A 6,256-nucleotide genomic window follows, 5' to 3' on the forward strand; every position below is an offset into this window, starting at 1 on the left:
TAACCACGATGGTGTGATCACTCGCCAAGAGCCAGACATCCTGGGGTAAAGTCAAGTGGGTCTTAGGCAGCATTACTGGGAACACAGCTAGTGGAGGTGATGGAATTCCAGCTAAGATATTTCAAATCATAAAGGATGCTGCTGTTAAAGTACTCCACTCAATATGTCAGCTAATTTGGAAAACTCAAAAATGGCCACAGGACAGGAAAAGTTCAATTTTCCTTCCAATCCCAAAGACCAATGCCAAAGAATGGTCAAACGACCACACAGGTGCACTCATCTCACATGCTAGCAACGTAATGCTCAAAATCTTTCCAGCTGGGCTTCAAGTACACGAACTGAGAACTTCCAGAAGTGCAAAATGGAATTAGAAAAGGCAGAGGAACCAGGGATCAAATTGCCAACATCGATTGGATCATAAAAAAGCAAGAGATTTCCCGAAAAACATCTACGTCTGCTTTATTGACTACACTGAAGTCTTTAACTGTGTTCAGTTTGGTTCAGTTCAGTTCAGTTGCCCAGTTGTGTCCGACTCTTTGCGACCCCATGGACTGCAGCACGCCAGGCTTCCCTGACAATCACCAACTCACAGAGCTTGCTCAAACTCATGTCCATCGAGTTGGTGATGCCATCCAACCATGTCATCCTCTGTCATCCCCTGCCTTCAGTCTTTGCCAGCATCAGGGTCTTTTCTAATGAGTCAGTTCTTCGCATCAGGTGGCAAAAGTGTTGGAGCTTCAGCTTCAGCATCAGTCCTTCAAATGAATATTCGGGGACTGATATCCTTTACGATTGACTGGTTTGATCTCCTTGCAGTCCAAGGGACTCTCAAGAATCTTCAACACCACAGTTCAAAGGCATCAGTTCTTTGGTGCTCAGCTTACTTTATGATCCAACTCTCAAATCCATACATGACTATTGGAAAAACCATACTTTGACTATATGGGCCATTGTCAGTAAAGTAATGTCTCTGCGTTTTTATATGCTGTCTAGGTTTGTCATAGCTTTTCTTCTAAGGAGCAAGAGTCTTTGAATTTCATGGCTGCAGTCACCATCTGCAGTGATTTTGGAACCCAAAAAGTAAAATCTATCACTGTTTCTGTTGTTTCCCCATCTATTTGCCAGGAAGTGATGGGACTGGATGCCATGATCTTCGTTTTTTGAATGTTGAGTTTTAAGGCAGATTTTTCACTTTCCTCTTTTGCTTTCATGAAAAGGCTGTTTCCCCAGTCCTGTGGAAATTCTGTAATCAAATCCCACTGGCCTCCAAACTCAAATTCCGTGAGGGATCACAGTCCCTTTGCCTGATCCCCGGGTTGGGAAATCTGTTGTTGGTCCTAGAACTTTCTTAACAGTGTGAGAAGTTCTTTGGCATAATTGTTCTGCAGTTTGTGGATCATCTGCTTGGTGGCTCTATGGTGGCTAACATAGAGACTGGGGTGACCCAGGTCTGCTGAAGCCAGAGCCCCTGTCCATGCAGCAGGCCACTGCTGATCCATGCCTACACAGGAGACACCCATACACTCAAAGGCAGGTCTGGCTCAGTCTCTGTGGGGCCCCCGGGTCCTGGAGCACACAAGGTTTTGTTTGAGCCCTCCAAACTTCTCCGGTGGGTATGGGGTTTGATTCTAAATGCAATTTTGCCCCTCCTACCATCTTGTTGGGGCTTTGGATGTGAGGTATCTTTGCCTTTGCCTTTGGATGCGAGGTATCTTTTTGTGTGTGTGTGGGATCCAACATTCTCCTGTCGATGGTCGTTCAGCAGCGAGTTGCAATTCTGGAGTTCTCACAGGAGAAGATGCACACGTCCTTCTATTCTGCCATATTGTTGTTCTCACAACAACCTGTGGAAATTTTTTAAAGATATGGGAATGCCAGTTCATCTTACCTGCCTCCTGAGAAACCTGTATGTGAGTCAAGAAGCAACAGTTAGAACTGGACATGAAACAGCCAACTGGTTCAAAATTGGGAAAGGAATACCTCAAGGCTATATATTACCACCCTGCTTGTTTAACTTATATTCAGAGTACATCATGGAAATGCCAGACTAGATGAAGCTCATGCTGGAATCAAGATCGCTGGAAGAAACATCAGTAACTTCAGATATGCAGATGACATCACCCTAAGAGCAGAAAGCAAAGAGGAACTAAAGAACCTCTTGATGAAGGTGAAAGAGGAGAGTGAAAAAGCTGGCTTTAAACTCAACATTCAAAAAACTAAGATTGTGGAATCCGGTCCCATCACTTCATGGCAAGTAGATGGGGAAAAAGTGGAAACAGTAAAAGACTTTATTTGGGGGGGCTCCAAAATCACTGTGGACTGTTACTTCACCCATGAAATTAATAGACGCTTGCTGCTTGGAAGAAAAGCTATGACAAACCTAGATAGTGTGTTAAAAAGCAGAGACATTATTTTGCCAACAAACATTTATATAGTCAAAGCTATGGTTATTCCAGTAGTCATGTACGGATATGAGAGTTGGACCATAAAGAAGGCTGAGCACTGAAGAATTGACGCTTTTGAATTGTGGTTCTGGAGAAGACTCTTGAGAGTCCCTTTGACAGCCAGGCAATCAAGCCAGTCAATCCTAAAGGAAATCAACCTTGAACATTCACTGGAAGGACTGATACTGAGGCTGAAGCTCCCATACTTTGGCCACCTGGTGCGAACAGCTAACTTACTGGAAAGGACCTTGATGCTGGGAAAGATTGAGGGCAGGAGATAGGGATGACAGAGGATGAGACTGTTGGACCGCATCACTGACTCAATGGACCTGAGTTTGAGCAAAGTCTGGGAGATAGTGAAGGACAGGGAAACCTGGCATGCTGCAGTCCATGGGGTTGCAAAGAGGCAGACACGACTGAGTGACTAAACAACAGCAACATCACTTCCATAGTAAAGCAAGCCTGAGGCATTGCAGGATGGCTTTCCTGAGGAATCCAGAGTGAAGGAAGATCATCAAGCTATTTCTTTAATTCCTAGTCATTTTACTGCCCCTTAGTTTACCTTTTAGATTGATAGTGGGAGAAGCAGTTTCCCATAGAGCCCCCGCAGGAATCACAAACTCTTGATTTTGACACCAGACCCATTACCCCCTACATGACTATGCACTAGGATTTCATCTGCACCATCAGCTTCTTCAAAGAGAGAGGATAGGCAGTGAATACTACCTCAGTGGGCATAGTTTAGAAACATATAAAACTACAAGTTTTAAATTCTAGAAGGCCATCACCTGTCAAGGAGACCGTTGGATGATGACCTTTGGGGATCGTAAGAGGTAGATCTCATTCCTTTTCCTTAAGATGACTCTGAAAGATTGGTCTTCCATTAGTGAATCTGAGTGTGTCATCTGTCAATTGGAATAATGATGCCATCCTCCCAGAGTTGTTTTGAGGATAATGTAAGGTATTAATTGTGTGAATGTTTCAGCTATAAATATATAAATACTATCTTGGGCTTCCCAGGTGGTGCTGTAGTGAAGAACCTGCCTGCCGATGCAGAAGACATAAGAGATGCAGGTTTCATCCCTGGGTGGGGGAAGATCCCCTGGAGAAGGAAATGGCAACCCACTCCAGTATTCTTGCCTGGAGAATCCCTTGGACAGAGGCACCTGGCAGCCTACGTCCATGGGGTCCCAAAGAGTCGGACACAACTGAAGTGACTTAGCACACCCGCATCTTAGACAAAATTCCTTTTGGCAACCTTCTTTTAAATCTGAAAATAGCTTCTTTTCCAGATTTCTCTAATAAAGTGACTATGGGACTGCTTTGATATGATTCCATGTGGCCTTGACCATTTTTGCACATATTTCCCAGAGCATGAGTACCCAAGATGTTCTGCAGTCAGTGTCCAAAAGTGCAGCAGCTGATGGGGATCTTGCTTTTTCTTCTCTCATCGATGTTGCCAATGTTTCTGAAAAGAGGTTGTACCAATCTGTCCTCCACCAGCAGTATATGAAGTTCTTGTAGCCCTACATTTTCCACTTAAAGAGGATGCAGTATAAACATAAACTCACTGATCAGATTTTCTTTCAAATTCTGGAATTATTCCAGGATATATTCTTGGGCACAAATACAAAATATGCTACTTATAGGGACATAAAATGAAAGATTAAAATAATCTAACATTTTAGTACCAGGATATCAAATTAGCAAGCAATAAAAGTGTAAAATCCATCATGGATTCAGATCTACTAAAACAGGTTCTCTTGTCTTATGGTTGTGTGTGCTAAACACTAATAAAAAGATTGTAAATTGTAAAGGTCAACTAAACAGTAAATACTGAAAATATTCAATGTGTGTGCTCTTTGACAAAGCAGTTCCACTTATGGGATCTTGTCTTCCTGAGGCAGCCAGGGTAGACCCTTGCCATCATGACCCATCTGACCACACTGCTCAGGGTTGAACCATCAACATAGATGACTCAGTGTCTTCAGATCCCCTGACTCCTTGATTCAAAGGAGAAAATCTCTCTTACTGCTGCTTTCCCAGCCTTGATGAACCATCCACAGAACCACCACAAGTATTGATATGGAGTAGTGCTAGGTCCAGAGAAGGCAATGGCACCCCACTCCAGTACTCTTGCCTGGAAAATCCCACGGAGGGAGGAGCCTGGTGGGCTGCAGTCCGTGGGGTTGCTAAGAGCCGGACACGACTGAGCGACTTCACTTTCACTTTTCACTTTCATGCATTGGAGAAGGAAATGGCAACCCCCTTCAGTGTTCTTGCCTGGAGAATCCCAGGGACGGGGGAGCCTGGTGGGCTGCCGTCTATGGGGTCGCACAGAGTCGGACATGACTGAAGCGACTTAGCAGCAGCAGCGGCAGCAGTGCTCGGTCCCTACTTCTGGAGGGACTTGTAGATCTCTGATCTCATCCCTGTGTAGAAGAAATTTCTCTTCCTCTCCCTCTCCAGGCTCTCAGAAACCCTCCCTTCTGTAGCAGGTACAAACAGCCCAGTCCTCATATTGAGTTTAAGGTTTTACAAAGGATGGAAGAAACGTGGATGTAAGACAACTTCTGCTCCCAGCCCTGTCACAAACTTCCTTGGGGACAAGGGGAAGGAGCATCAAGACTGGCTCTTGCTGTAGGGAAGGTAAACATAGGGAGAACAGAGATGAACACTGCAGCAGTATGTGTCCTAACACATTTTGTACAGATCTGTCACCCACAACAAAACGTGCCCAGGCTGCCGATTGTATCCTTAACTATGGCAGTGGGCTTGGGGGGAAACCTCTCTACCACCTGTTTCTGGTGAGCAGCCCAAGCTTTTTTGTCACACATCATGAAGACAAGACAGCCATATCTCACTACCAGCACCTTGGTTCCTCTCCACATAGCTCTCCTAGAGTCAGGCTGCCTGATAAAATCAGGACACCCAATTAAATTTGAATTCCAGAGAACTAAAGACTGATTTTTAGCCAAAGTATGCCAAATATAATGTGATTTTGTTTATCTGAAACTGAAATTTAACTTGGTGTCCTTTATTTGTATTTGCTAAATCAGGACACCCTGGGTAGGAGACCGTGAATGTAACAGTCCCCGTTGAGCCCCCCAGAAGATAATCAGCACCAATCATCCATGCGAGTACCCTTTCTTGGATGTCCCAGCAGAATGACACCTCCAGATGACTGTGAGTCTGAGTGAAAGACATCATGTAGAGCAAAAATCACTCAACTGAGCCAAGTCAACACACTGAATCCTGAGAGATAATACATGGCTGTTATTTGGGGGAATTTATTAAGTAAAAATGAATATCCAAAACATACATTTTGGGTGTACTTTTTTCCTGTGGTCTGGAATCATTGACTAGGATAGGGATTCACTGGTTCTTGAAGGCTTGGTATAGTTTCGGCTATAGATTGCATGCCAGTTTATATGTGGGTATCGATCTCTGAATATTTCCATTCCTTCTTGAAGGGATTTCCACAGGAAATTTTCATGATGCATGTTTTTCACCCTACTCTTGGGATTTAGAACCTAATTCCAATCCCCCTCCACAACAAGAGCCTCCAGTGCAATCTCCTGTGTTAAGGATCTGAGAGATTGTTACTACAATTGGCTCCATATCCTCAAAGAGTTGCTTGGTGAGTAGGCAGTCAGAACTAGGGGTGTTTACTCACTTTGAAAAATGATTGTCAAAGGTTGTTTCCTGAAACACTCTTTTGCTACTGGGATGACCTTTGGCAAAAAAGTTACTTTCCTTGAACACGTATAGACAGAGCTTCTTCACCAGCAGCAGATAGCTCTACATTGCAG

Source organism: Bos grunniens, chromosome X, assembly GCF_055505025.1.
Source record: "Bos grunniens cultivar Pamir isolate PY7600 chromosome X, Bosgru_T2T1.0, whole genome shotgun sequence".
Lineage (NCBI taxonomy): Eukaryota > Metazoa > Chordata > Mammalia > Artiodactyla > Bovidae > Bos > Bos grunniens.